The sequence below is a fragment of the Elephas maximus genome, chromosome 17 (assembly GCF_024166365.1).
Source record: "Elephas maximus indicus isolate mEleMax1 chromosome 17, mEleMax1 primary haplotype, whole genome shotgun sequence".
NCBI classification, from domain to species: Eukaryota; Metazoa; Chordata; class Mammalia; order Proboscidea; family Elephantidae; genus Elephas; species Elephas maximus.
In genome coordinates this window covers 22,055,002-22,069,820 of record NC_064835.1, presented here as the reverse complement: position 1 = coordinate 22,069,820, position 14,819 = coordinate 22,055,002, and the positions used below count along the sequence as shown (strand labels likewise).

General features: G+C 39.2%; 1 pseudogene; it reads left to right on the top strand.

The window, feature by feature from the left end:
• Window positions 1–5,748: 5,748 nt before the first annotated feature.
• On the top strand, window positions 5,749–14,370 carry LOC126060671 (putative olfactory receptor 8G2; annotated as a pseudogene).
• The last annotated feature ends 449 nt before the right edge of the window (window positions 14,371–14,819 follow it).

Below are 14,819 nucleotides of genomic sequence, written 5' to 3'. Positions count from 1 at the left end.
GGAAATCAATAACAGAAAAATTAGGGAAAAGAAATCAAATACTTGGAAACTGAACAATACCCTGCTCAAAAAAGACTGGATTATAGAAGACATTAAGGAGGAAGAAAAGAAATTCATAGAATGCAATGAGATTGAAAACACTTCCTATCAAAACCTCTGGGACACAGCAAAAGCAGTGCTCAGAGGCCAATTTATATCGATAAATGCACACATACAAAAAGAAGAAAGAGCCAAAATCAGAGAACTGTCCCTACAACTTGAACAAATAGAAAGTGAGCAACAAAAGAATCCATCAGGCACCAGAAGAAAACAAGGATTAAAATTAGAGCTGAACTAAATGAAATAGAGAACAGAAAAACAATTGAAAGAATTAATAAAGCCAAAAGTTGGTTCTTTGAAAAAATTAACAAAATTGATAAACCATTGGCCAAACTGACTAAAGAAATACAGGAAAGGAAACAAATAACCTGAATAAGAAACGAGATGGGCCACATCAAATCAGACCCAACTGAAATTAAAGGAATCATATCGGATTATTACGAAAAATGCTACTCTAACAAATTTGCAAACCTTGAAGAAATGGATGAATTCCTAGAAAAACACTACCTACCTGAACTAACACAATCAGAAGTAGAACAACTAAATAGACCCATAACAAAAAAAGAGATTGATAAGATAATCAAAAAACTCCCAACAAAAAAAAGCCCTGGCCCAGACAGCTTCAAGGCAGAGTTCTACCAAACTTTCAGAGAAGAGTTAACACCACTACTACTAAAGGTATTTCAAAACATAGAAAATGATAGAATACTACCTAACTCATTCTATGAAGCCACCATATCCCTGATACCAAAACCAGGTAAAGACACCACAAAAAAAGAAAATTACAGACCTATATCCCTCATGAACATAGATGTAAAAATCCTCAACAAAATTCTAGCCAATAGAATTCAACAACACATCAAAAAAAAATAATCTACCACGACCAAGTGGGATTTATACCAGGTATGCAAGGCTGGTTTAATATTAGAAAAACCATTAATGTAATCCACCATATAAATAAAACAAAAGACAAAAACCACATGATCTTATCAATTGATGCAGAAAAGGCATTTGACAAAGTCCAACACGTACTCATGATAAAAACTCTCAGAAAATTAGGAATTGAAGGAAAATTTCTCAACATAATAAAGGGCATCTATTATACAATTTTTTTTTATTATACAAAGCCAACAGCCAACATCACCCTAAATGGAGAGAGCCTGAAAGCATTTCCCTTGAGAACAGGAACCAGACAAGGATGTCCTTTATCACCGCTCTTATTCAACATTGTGGTAGAGGTCCTAGCCAGAGCATTTAGGCTAGACAAAGACATAAAGGGCACCCAGATCGGCAAGGAAGGAGCAAAATTATCTCTATTTGCAGATGACATGATCTTATGCACAAAAAACCCTAAGGAATCCTCCAGAAAACGACTGAAACTAATAGAAGAGTTCGGCAGAGTCTCATGTTACAAGATAAACATACAAAAATCACTTGGATTCCTCTACATCAACAAAAAGGACTTCGAAGAGGAAATCACCAAATCAATACCATTCACAGTAGCCCCCAAGAAGATAGAATACTTAGGAATAGATCTTATCAAAGATGTAAAAGACCTATACAAAGAAAACTACAAAGTGCTAGTTGAAGAAACTAAAAAGGACCTACGTAAGTGGAAAAACATACCTTGCTCATGGATAGGAAGACTTAACACAGTAAAAATGTCTATTCTACCAAAAGTAATCTATACATTTAATGCAATTCCAATCCAAATTCCAATGACATTTTTTAAACTGATGGAGAAACAAATCACCAACTTCATATGGAAGGGAAAGAAGCCGCAGATAAGTAAAGCATTACTGAAGAACAAAGTGGGAGGCCTCACTCTACCTGATTTTAGAATATATTATCCACCCACAGTAGTCAAAATAGCCTGGTATTGGTACAACAACAGGCACGTAGACCAATGGAACAGAATTGAGAACCCAGATATAAATCCATCCACATACGAGCAGCTGATATTTGACAAAGGACCAGTGTCAGTTAATTGGGGAAAAGATAGTCTTTTTAACAAATGGTGCTGGCATAACTGGATATCCATTTGCAAAAAAATGAAACAGGACCCATACCTCACACCATGCACAAAAACTAACTCCAAGTGGATCAAAGACCTAAACATAAAGACTAAAACGATGAAAATCATGGAAGAAAAAATAGGGACAATGTTAGGGGCCCTACTACAAGGCATAAACAGAATAGAAAACATTACCAAAAATGATGAAGAGAAACCAGATAACTGGGAGCTCCTAAAAATCAAACACCTATGCTCATCTAAAGACTTCACCAAAAGAGTAAAAAAAAACACCTACAGATTGGGAAAAAATTTTCAGCTATGACATCTCCGACCAGCGCCTGATCTCTAAAATCTATATGATTCTGTTAAAACTCAACCACGAAGAGATAAACAACCCAATCAAAAAGTGGGCAAAGGATATGAACATGCACTTCACTAAAGAAGATATTCAGGCAGCTAACAGACACATGAGAAAATGGTCTCGACATTAGCCATTAGAGAAATGCAAATTAAAACTATGATGAAATTCCATATCACTCCAACAAGGCTGGCATTAATCCAAAAAACACAAAATAATAAATGTTGGAGAGGCTGCGGAGAGATTGGAACTCTCATACACTGCTGGTGGGAATGTAAAAGGGTACAACCACTTTGGAAATCTACCTGGCGTTATCTTAAACAGTTAGAAATAGAACTACCATACAACCCAGAAATCCCACTCCTCGGAATTTACCCTAGAGAAATAAGAGCCTTCACACGAACAGATATATGCACACCCATGTTTATTGCAGCACTGTTTACAATAGCAAAAAGCTGGAAGCAACCAAGGTGTCCATCAATGGATGAATGGTTAAATAAATTATGGTATATTCACACAGTGGAATACTACGCATCGATAAAGAACAGTGATGAATCTGTGAAACATTTCATAACATGGAGGAACCTGGAAGGCATTATGCTGAGTGAATTTAGTCAGATGCAAAAGCACAAATATTGTATAAGACCACTATTATAAGATCTTGAGAAATAGTATAAACTGAGAACACATATTTCTCTGGTCACGAGGCAGGGAGGAAGGGAGGGTGGAAGAGGGTTATTTACTGATTAGTTAGTAGATAAGAAGTACTTTTGGTGAAGGGAAGGACAATACTCAATACATGGAAGGTCAGCTCAACTGGACTGGACCAAAAGCAAAGAAGTTTCTGGGATAAACTGAATGCTTCAAAGGTCAGTGGAGCAAGGACGGAGGTTTGGGGACTATGGCTTAAGGGGACTTCTAAGTCAATTGGCAAAATAATTCTATTATGAAATCATTCTGCATCCCACTTTGAAGTGTGGCATCTGGGGTCTTAAATGCTAACAAGCGGCTATCTGAGATGGATCAATTTGTGTCAACTCACCTGGATCAAAGGAGAAGGAAGAACACCAAGGTCACAGGACACCTATGAGCCCAAGAGACAGAAAGAGCCACATGAACCAGAGACTTACATCATCCTGAGACCAGAAGAACTAGATGGTGCCCGGCCACAACCTATGACTGCCCTGACAGGGAGCACAACAGAGAACCCCTGAGGGAGCAGGAGAACAGTGGGATGCAGACCCCAAATTCTCATAAAAAGACCATACTTAATGGTCTGACTGAGACTAGAAGAATCCCGGTGGTCATGGTCCCCAAATGTTCTGTTGGCCCAGGACAGGAACCATTCTGGAAGACAACTCATCAGACATGGAAGGGACTGGACAATGGGTTGGAGAGAGATGCTGATGAAGAGTGAGGTACTTGCATTAGGTGGAGACTTGAGACTGTGTTGGCATCTCCTATCTGGAGGGGAGATAGGAGGGTGGAGAGTGTTAGAAACTGGCAAAACGGTCACGAAAGGAGGGACTGGAAGAAGGGAGCGGACTGACTCATTAGGGGGAGAGTAAGTGAGAGTATGGAGTAAGGTGTATATAAGCTTATATGTGACAGACTGACTTGATTTGTAAACTTTCACTTAAAGCACAATAAAAATTATTTTAGTAAATAAATAAATATATAATAACACCACCCTCACATTCATTTTTATCTCAATACTCTTTTCCTTCTTTTTGACTCACCATCAATCACTGATGATATCTCATAGATCTCTTTCCTTTGAACATACAAAAACATCACGGTATCCCATGCCAGGAACTCATCAACTTCCTTCAAAACTCACATCTCAGAGATACATGCATTCTTTCTACTTTGGCCTGTAATGACTTCAAGGAAGTGATAAAGATCTGATTTGTAAATGAGTGCAAAATATACCAAGACCTCATGCTTAAGGCATGAAAGATAACATGGTCTAAATACCAGGCAAGACTTCCATTCTGCACCCATGGTACCCCAGAACAAAATTGCCAAGGGTCGTGGACCACGTCAGGTTATACAAGACTATGTAGTACATGGCGTTCTGGGAATGAATGAGCTTTTCCTTCAGTCACAGGAATATTTGGCTCCTGTTATAAAATGAACTTCCTTCCTGGATGTGAGTTCAATATGAGTGATGTACTAAATGTTAGCCATTCAGTTACTTTCCAGAGCCACTATTTCTATATTATTGAGTTAGTGCCAGTAGCCAAGGTACTCTTTAAAGTGAAACCAGTCTACATGAGTATTCAATATATTATTTTTACTTTACATTTATACTTTCTTCACATTAATTGTAGTGAATGATTTTCTGATATAACAGAGAGGTAAGACAGGAGAGCATACATGGGTAGTTAAAAGAAAAATCTGAAGGTGAAATGGGAAAGGACCCATATAAAGATAGACAGGCCTTCTCTCATATACTGATCACTTGTTTATAATATCCCTAACTATGGGCAAATACTTAACCACTATGAACCTTAGTTACCTAATACATAAGTATACTACTAATTGTTGTGGTATTCCTTTATAGCGCAGATTGTTAATGTGCCTCAGAAGAAGATCTTGGTGATCTACTACCAGAAAATCAGACATTGAATACACTGTGGAGTAAAGCTCTACTGTGACACACACGGGTCACCATGAGTCAGAATCAACTCCATGGCAACTGTATTTAGCACCTGGTAATATTTGTTTTGCAGAAGAGTTGAGAGCATTAAACACAAGGCATGGAGAGTGATTTGTTACAGTTATTGTTAGGTGCCATTGAGTCAGTTTTCAACTCGTATTGATCTCTTGTAACAGAGTAGAACTACCCCTACAGGGTATTCTAAGATGTAATTTTTACAGACACAGATTGTCAGGTCTTTCTCCCACAGAGCCACTGGGTAAGTTTGAACTGCCAACCTTTCAGTTAGCAGCTGAGTGCTTAACCATTGCACCAACAGGGCTAAGAACACTCAATATTCTAAGTTATCAGACCAGTTTTTTGAATGTTTAGAGACTGGTCAATACTAAGACCCACTCTAACAGCACAGAAAAAAAAAATGATATAATTCCATCTAATATTTATTTGCATGACCCATAATACAAGGATTCTGGAGTCTTTAACTTCCAACGAAGAGCAAGGACAGGGAAAGAGAACTGGAGATACCTCAGTGATAAGACTTGTATCGGATTCATACTGCATAAATAAACACCAGGCTCGACTCTTTCTCTTCTTCCATAGAATTCCCAGAGGAAAATGACAGCAGGAAATCATTCCACAGTGACTAAGTTCATCCTCACTGGGCTAACAGACAAACCAGAACTCCAGATGTCCCTCCTTCTTTTCTTCCTGGGAACCTACAGTGTCACAGTGGTGGGGAACCTGGGGATGATCACACTGATTGGGCTCAGTTCTTGCCTGCACACCCCCATGTACCATTTCCTCAGCAGTTTGTCCTTCATTGATCTCTCCCAGTCCACTGTCATTACCCCCAAAATGCTGGTAGACTTTGCAACAGAGAGGAACACCATCTCCTACCCTGAATGCATGACTCAGCTCTATTTCTTTATTATTTTTATTGTATCAGAATGTCATATGTTGGCTGTGATGGCATATGATCGTTATCTTGCCATCTGTAAGCCATTGCTTTACAATGTCACCATGTCTTATCAGGTCTGCTCCTGGTTGGTAGTTGAGGTATATATGATGGGCTTGATTGATGCCACAGCTCACACAGGTTGCATACTAAGAGTGGTTTTCTGCAAGGCTAAAATAATCAACCATTACTTCTGTGATGTTTTTCCACTGTTGGAGCTCTCTTGCTCCAACACTTATATCAATGAAGTGGTAGTTTTGTGCTTCAGTATATTTAATATTCTTGCTCCCATCTTGACAATCCTTATGTCCTACTTCTTCCTCATTAGAAGCATTCTCCACATCCGCTCCATTGAGGGCAGGTCCAAAGCCTTCAGCACTTGCAGCTCCCACACTTGGCTGTTGCAATCTTCTACGGTTCTGCAGTGTTCATGTACCTGCAGCCATCAAATGTCAGCTCCATGGACCAAGGCAAAGTGCCTTCTGTGTTTTACACCATTATTGCGCCAATGCTGAATCCCCTAAGGAATAAGGATGTCAAAGTTGCCCTAAATAAAATCATTGAGAAAAGACTCTTTTGCATTAACAAAGATTTCTAATCCCCGGACAAAAATTCAGTAAGGAAGGAGTTCAGAGACAGCAACACATATACACAGGTAGTAAGATTATTGCCAACACTTGATTATTTAGAAGAAAAGTCCCAAGGATAAGCTGGATTCATAGCGTCACATGGAGGGCCATCACATGAAGGGCAGTGTCAATTCTAGGAAGTCCCAGAGGTCACCCATAGTAACCCATATTACATCTAGTCATTTTCTTAAACATCTTCAAAGGCCTTCATGTGGGGAGATTATAATTTATATACATGGGATTTGGCATTTTGTTAGATAAGATTTACCTATCATAATTTATAGAGTGATCTGTTTGGTCTGATCCTTTGATCTTAATAATTTGTGTATTTGTCCATGTTTACTAATAACTGTACACATAAACCCTTTTAGAAAAAAGTTACCTCTAAAATAAATTATTTTTAACCATTCGAAATCTACAAAATTTAATTCCTACTAGTTACTAAGTGCAGAGACCTGTATTAAGAAATATGGGTCCAGATGGTGGATGATAAAACATAATTCCTGCCCACAAGACTATAACTCCATGGTGGAAAAGATTGATAGAATAATCAGGACAGAATATATTACGGTATTTTTACTTTTTTTTTTATGCAGCATTCTTTTCTTCACAGTTTTAGTATTGTGCTACCATCTCCATTTCCCTGAGAATCCTATGTTAATTTTCCCTTATTTCTAAAAGGTTTTTCTTTTCATGGATATTATAGATTCACAGATGTAGATAGAAGTGACATTCTTTGACTATGCATTGAAACTATGTGGATCACATGTTTACAAGCAAAAGTTAAAATAGGAAAATTCTTTTCTGACTAATTACTTGTATCCCTCTCACCCAAAGACTCAATATTTATTCTGGAAAAAAGAAAAAAAATAGCAGAATTATTTTGTAGACAATAATTTTCTGGGGCTCCAACTAAAAATTTGTAGATCTCCCTCCTTATTAGTAAAGAGGAGTTTAAAATAGAAAATGTGACTCAGATGATAGTTTGGGAAGACTTTCAAGTAGTAAATTCCCCCTCTTCCCCTTTACCAACCAAGCTCACATTGGTGCTTTTTAGAATAACAACCAGAAAACTCTTGTCTTTGCTCCTGAGAAGCAATAAGCCAATAACGACAACAAAAACCTGTTGCCTTGGAATTTTCCTGTTAATAACTCTCAGGAGCTCTTGGTGGCATCAGCTCCCACCAGCTCCTCCTGCCAGTTGCCAAGCTTGCACATCTTCTCTTGCAGGTGGTAGCAGCACCTGGATGTGTTTCCCCATCTCTCCCTAAAATGGTTCTTCAGCATCTTAAAGACCAGACATTTCACTTTACTTTTAGAACCACTTCTAGATACAAGTTCCTGACATGTTCGTTCTAATGCTTCTGAGATGCAAAGCCACCAAAATAGTTGCATCACTGGGACAAGCATGGACATCTCCAACTAACATCATGCTTCGGTTCACTTCGGTTCTGTATAAAGCTATGCCCAGAGGCAGAGCACAGGGCTACTAGGTCTTTTTGGACCAAGCATGAGCACTTACCTCTGGATAAAATGTATTTTTAAAATCATCTGACCAGACTGGCATGCATAAAACTGTGTGTGCTTTCTCATCAGCTTGCCATCAAATAGGAAACATTAATACCCCTATGTGATATCACACTTTACTTCCCACATAAAGTCACAAGTTGGCGTGAGAGAGGTGAGGATATTTCCCTTTTGGAAACTAGAAGAAACTTCTTTCCTGGCTTTCTATCTACTTACCAATCAGTCCTTATCTCCATATCTCATATCTTAACCTGCAAAAAAAATCTGTGTATGTACATATATATGCATAATATACACTGCTTGGATATGTTTTACAAGGGCTCTGTGTGAGTAATTTCTTTCTTTTTCAAATTAATTTATTTATTGTGCTTTAAGTGAAAGTTTACAAATCAAGTCAGTCTCTAATACAAAAAGTTATAAACACCTTGCTATGTACTCCTAGCTACTTTCCCCCAATGAGACAGCACACTCCTCCTCTCCTCTCTGTATTCCCCATGTACATTCCGCCAGCTCCTGTCTCCCCAACGCCTTCTCATCTTGCCTCCAGACAGTAGCTGCCCACATAGTCTCATGTGTCTACTTGAGTCAAGAAGCTCACTCCACACCATTATCTTTATCTATCTTATAGTCCAGTCCAATCCCTGTCTGAAGAATTAGCTTTAGAAATGCTTCCAGTATTGGGCTAACAAAGACTCTGGGGACCATGACCTCCAGGGTCCCTCTAGTCTCAGTCAGACCGTTAAGTCTGGTCTTTTTTATGAGAATTTGAGGTCTGCATCCCACTGTTCTGTTCCATCAGGGATTCTTTGTTGTGTTACTGGTCAGGGTAGTAATCAGAGGTAGCAGGCACAATCTAGTTCTTCCTGTCTCAGGTTGATGTAGTCTCTGGTTTATGTGGCCCTTTCTGTCTTGCAGGCTCATCTTTACCATATGACTTTGGTAGTCTTCATTCTTCTTTTCTCCAGGTGGGTTGAGACCGATTGATGCATCTTAGACGGCTGCTTACTAGCGTTTAAGACCCCAGACACTTCTCACCAAAGTGGGATGCAGAACGTTTTCTTAATACATTTTGTTATACCAATTGACCTAGATGTCTCCTGAAACCATAGTCCCCAAACCCCCATCCCGCTACCCTGGCCTTTGAAGCATTCGGTTGTGCTCAGGAAATTTCTTTGCTTTTGGTTTAGTCCAGTTGTACTGACCTCTCCTGTATTGTGTGTTGTCTTTCCCTTCACCTAAAATAGTTCTAGTCTACTACCTAATTAGTGAATACCCCCTCCCTCACTCCTCACCCTCATAGCCATCAAAGAATATTTTCTTCTGTGTTTAAGTTTTTTCCAGAGTTTTTGTAATAGTGGTCTGCATGTGTAATTTTTATTGTATTGCTCCAGGCTTTGAAAAATTACATCCAGTGATAAACTTTTTTTCTGCACTGATGGGTGATAGGTTGAAATAACTGTTTATAAGAATTGTACATGTTTCAGATGATTTATTTATATAATAACTCTGTTTAAAGTTGTTAATGAGGATAAAAGTCCCTGATCCATCTCTAGTTCTTTTGAGAACTGATAGAAGACATGCTATTAAAACATTAGGATGGATATTAAACAGATTCTAAAATGGAAATAAAGCTGTACCACAAGAGAAAGAGTGAGAAAAAAAAAAAAAAAACCTTGAAGGAGGAAACTTAACAAATTAGAAAAGTACAAAATGCGTAGGGCTTATCAAGTACCATTACAGAAGAATATATATAATCAAAAGTTTTAGTAATAGGAAAAAATGTGATGTATTAAATATATTCTAAAAGTAAACCTGGTGATGAACTTGGATAATGTTCTCATACTGAGTTTGTCTTTCCTTCTTTCTGATACGGGTTTCTTTTATTTTTTAATCTCCAAAATAAAACAATTCTTGATTTACAATTAACATTTTCATGGACTATCAGTATACCACAGGGACAGAATTGACTTTTACATTCTGTATTAGTTAGGATTCTGTTTAGCTGTGAGACATGCATGTGTGCACACACATATGAGTGCACATAGACACACACAAATACACACACACACACCAGAGTGCTTTAAATCAGAAGACAATTCAGGGCTGGTATTTTTATGGTGGCTCACTCATCAGGGACATAAGCTTCTTTTAACTTGTTCCTTTGCTAGCCCCAGCATGTAACTTTTGCCATCTCATCTTAGATAATAACTCAAAAGCCATCATTCATTTCCACCATCCAGTCAGTGGAAAGGAAGCTGTGAAGGAGAAGAGAATTACTCCTCACTTGAAGGACCCTATCTAGAAGTGATGCGAATATCCACTATCATCCCTTTGGCTAGACTTAGTCACAATACCAAACCTAGATGCAAGGGAGGCTGAGAAATGCCATGATTATTCTGTATGGCCATGTGCCAAATTAAGATTCAGAACACATATTATTAAGGAAGGAAGGAGAAAAAAATAATAATTAGCAGTTTCAGCCATATCTTACAAAATTTTTATTTAGTCACAGACAACTGTTGGTCTCTCAAGAGTTTAACATTTGGATTAGACATTGTATCTAAGAAGAATAATAAATGTGATTAAAACAAAATGCATACTGTATAAATAAAAAAACATAAATAAAATATATTAGTATTTTGATAACTATTAAGGTACACTAGAAAGGTATAAACTATGGTGGGTGGGGTAGTTCATAGAATATCTCAACAAAGTTGGGCTCATGTCTATGGCCTTGCCTTCATTCATGCTGCTTTCCTATCTTGAAATGGCCCCTTGATTCCATCACGCCTTTCCAAATTTTACACACCTTTCAATGAGAAATTCAAGTGTGTCTATTTCTCCATGCATTTTTGACCACTCCAGGCTATCGTCAGAAACATTTCTTGTTCATCACACACTATGCAATAATAATGTCCTTTCTGGTATTATTTGCTTTAATGAATGCTTGTAGATATCTCTATCAAGATTGTCAGATTCTTAAGAACAGAAAATTGGGTTTTGCAGTGTATCATAGTTCTTGGTCTATTGTTATATAACCTTTGTTGTATGTGCCATCAAGTCTATTCCAACTCATAGCTAGCCTATAGGGCAGAGTAGAACTGCCTCATTGGGTTTCCTAGGCTGTAAGCTTCACCGAAGGGGATCACCAGGTATTTCCTCCCACTGAGGGGCTGGTGGGTTTGAACTCCTGATCATTCAGTTAGCAGCCCAGCATTTTATCCATTGTGCCACCAAGTCTCCTTATGGAATTATTGATAAGCAAAATTTTTCACAGGGTTAATGAGTAATTCTGCTACTAAGTTTTGCCCTTCTCACCCCAATTTGCAAAAATGACTTAAAAATAAACAGATTAAAGCCCCCCATCGACCAGTAATGAAAGCATTTAATGGAAACTCAACCTACAAATTATTGCAATTATTGTATTTATCAGTGTAACCAGATGGCAATGGGTTCTGCCCGGAAGGACCCCTGGAGTCAATTTAGAGACATCAGGCATTTCAGAAAGACAAAGTAGACTTTGTTGCCACCCACGCAAGCAAGGAGCTCAGAGACTGTCTCAAATCAAGCTCCCCAAGGTTGGGGATTCTAAGGCAGTTATAGGTTTCAGGTTTGGGAACTTATGCAAAATTCATGAAGTTTCTGGGATTAGGTGAGCAATTTCAGGAACTAATTAACATGTATGGGGTGCAGTAGGGGTGCAACATGGCAGCTGGGACACATGTTTTTTGTGGCATATGATGTTTACCTAAGGACAACTTTGTGGCTCATTGCTCACATCTGAATGGAGGTGGGGGGAATAGTTGATGAGTAGTGAAGTGGCCTTGAGCAGAGAAGCAGTAAGAGAGCTTGGACTGCAACAAACAAATGCCTTATCAGGAACTCACAGGTCCTGATGGTGGTGATGGGAGGAGGGGGAACAGTTTAACCCTGTCAGTTACATCAATTTGTAATTATTATATGAAAATGCTATACCATTTAGTAAATATTTTAAGTCAGTATTTACAAATATAAGTTTTATACCTAACAATGAAATTCAGTCTTTACAGAGAATTAAAATAGTCTCTATACTGCATACGTTTCCAGTTTTTTAAAAGAATTCTCTTTCACTTTTAAGAGAAAAAAGACTATCTCTCTGTGGTAGGCTTGGCAGGAGCTTATGGCAATATCTGAAAGTATTACTGTTTTATAAGTAAATCATAATATCTAAATACTGTTAGCATTGATCTTTGGAAACACACACACACACACACACACACACACAGATTTTAAGTCTTATATCATAGGTTGTATTATTTTCCCTGAGGGAGACCACTTCAGAAAGCATATTTTGTCTACGACTTCAACATTTCCTGAAATTTTGAATTTTTAAAAACTTAAATAGGGAGGCGGGGCCAAGATGGCTGAGTAGTCAGAAGCTTCCAGTGAACCCTCTTACATCAAAGACCAAAAAAAAAAAACAAGTGGAACAATTATATTTATGACAAACTAGGAGCCCTGAATACCAAAGGCAAAGTTAGAAAACGGATTGAACGGAAAGGGAAGAAAAGACTGTTCAGAACCGCAGAGGATTTGCTGGACCTGAATTGCTGGGAACCCTCAGGCTGAGGTTGGCTGGTGGCAGCATTCGGCCACAGTTTCCTCAGGGAGGAACAGCCAGCCACATGGCCTACTTACACCTCCAGAACCAGAGAAGAATGGCTCTCTCAGCAAAAGCTAAGTAATTGCATATATTTTACTGCGCCTCAGCCCCCAAGTTGGCTTCAGTGGCTGTCGATTTCCCTGGGCCTGAGATAGGCTATGCTGTGCACCCTGAACCATTCTCCCGGACTTGGAGAAGGAATAAATTCACAACTGGGGAAAAGATAATCTGCCAGCTCCACTAACCTGGAGAGCTCAGAAGCGGCTCCTGTCCAGGCATAAATGGTCCGTGGACTTTGAATAACTCCCCCCCCCCCATAGACTTGTGTGGGCCTACTTCAGAAGAATAGGCCCTTGTTGGCAGACTGCAACTGTTTCAGCTGTGCAGTGGAGAGGTGGGTGTTTGATATTTGACACTGCTTTGCCTATTAAACAGGGTCCTCACCTACCCACATCAGGGGCCTAAGGACTTGTGGCTCCACTCAGGTCACCCTGCCACCAGTGACAGAGGTCCAAGGATAACTGATACCTCCCAGTCCTTACAACAAAAAGCATTGGGTATCCATGGTCCACCTACCAAACCCATCCACGTGTGCGCTTTAGGGAACACGAACGTACTTTCCACACAGACACTTGGGGGATGGCTATCAGCCAACTGCCTTATTCAGAGCATGACCCCCTGCTGCAATGAGACACTGGAACCTACACCAAACACCCTGCCCTTCTAAGACTGTCCATGGACTTTGAGTACCTTTCCCCTTGCGTGGACATGTGTGGGCCTATTTCAGGAGAATAGGCCCTTGTTGGCAGGCTCCAACCATTTCAGCTGTGCAGCTGAGACGTGGGTGTTTGATGTTTTATGTTGCTTTGACTAGTAAACAGCGTTCTCACCTACACACATCAGGAGCCTAAGGCCTGGTGGCTCCACTCAGGTCACCCGGCCACCCGTGACAGGGGTCCAAGGATAACTGGTACCTCCCAGTCCTTAGAACCAAAAATATTGGGTGCCCGTGATCCGTCTGCAGAACCCACCCACCTGTACACTCTAGGGAACAGAGACACGCTTTGCTCAGAGACACATGGGGGACGATTCTCAGCACCCTTCCTTTCTCAGAGTGTGATCCCCTGCTGCAACCAGATACTGGTACCTACACAAATTACCCCTTGGAATTACCAGAGGCAGAATAGAAAAGATTAATATACAGAACCCTTCAAGACATCAGGAAGGAAATGAGGCAAACCCATAACAAGACAAGGAACACACAGATAAAGCAATTGAAGAAATTAAAAAGATTATTCAAGAACATAATGAAAAAATTAATAAGCTGGAAAAATCCACACAGAGAGAGCAATCAGAAATTCAGAAGATTAACAATAAAATTACAGAAGTAGACAACTCAGTAGAAAGTCATAGGAGAAGTATTAGTGAGATTAAAGTTAAAGCACTTGGCACCAATATATTTGAAGAAAAATCACATAAAATAATTAAAAAAAAATGAGGAAACCCTAGGAATCATGCAGGACTCTATCGAGAGGAATAATCTACGAGTGATTAGAGTACCAAAACAGGGAGGGATAACAGAAAATACAGACAGAATTGTTGAGTATCCATTGGCAGAAAACTTCCCTGATATCGTGAAAGACGAGAAGTTATCTATCCAAGATGCTTATCAAACTCCACATAAGGTATATCTTAAAAGAAAGTCACCAAGACATATTATAATCAAATTAGCCAAAACCAAGGAAACTCTGGTGGTGTAGTGGTTAAGAGGTATGGCTCCTAACCAAGAGGTTGGCAGTTGGAATCCACCAGGTGCTCCCGGGAAACCTTATGGAGTAGTTCTACTTTGTCCTATAGGGTCGCTATGAGTTGGAATCAACTAGAGGGCAACAGGTATGGGTAGCCAAAACCAAAGATAAAGAGATAAATTTAA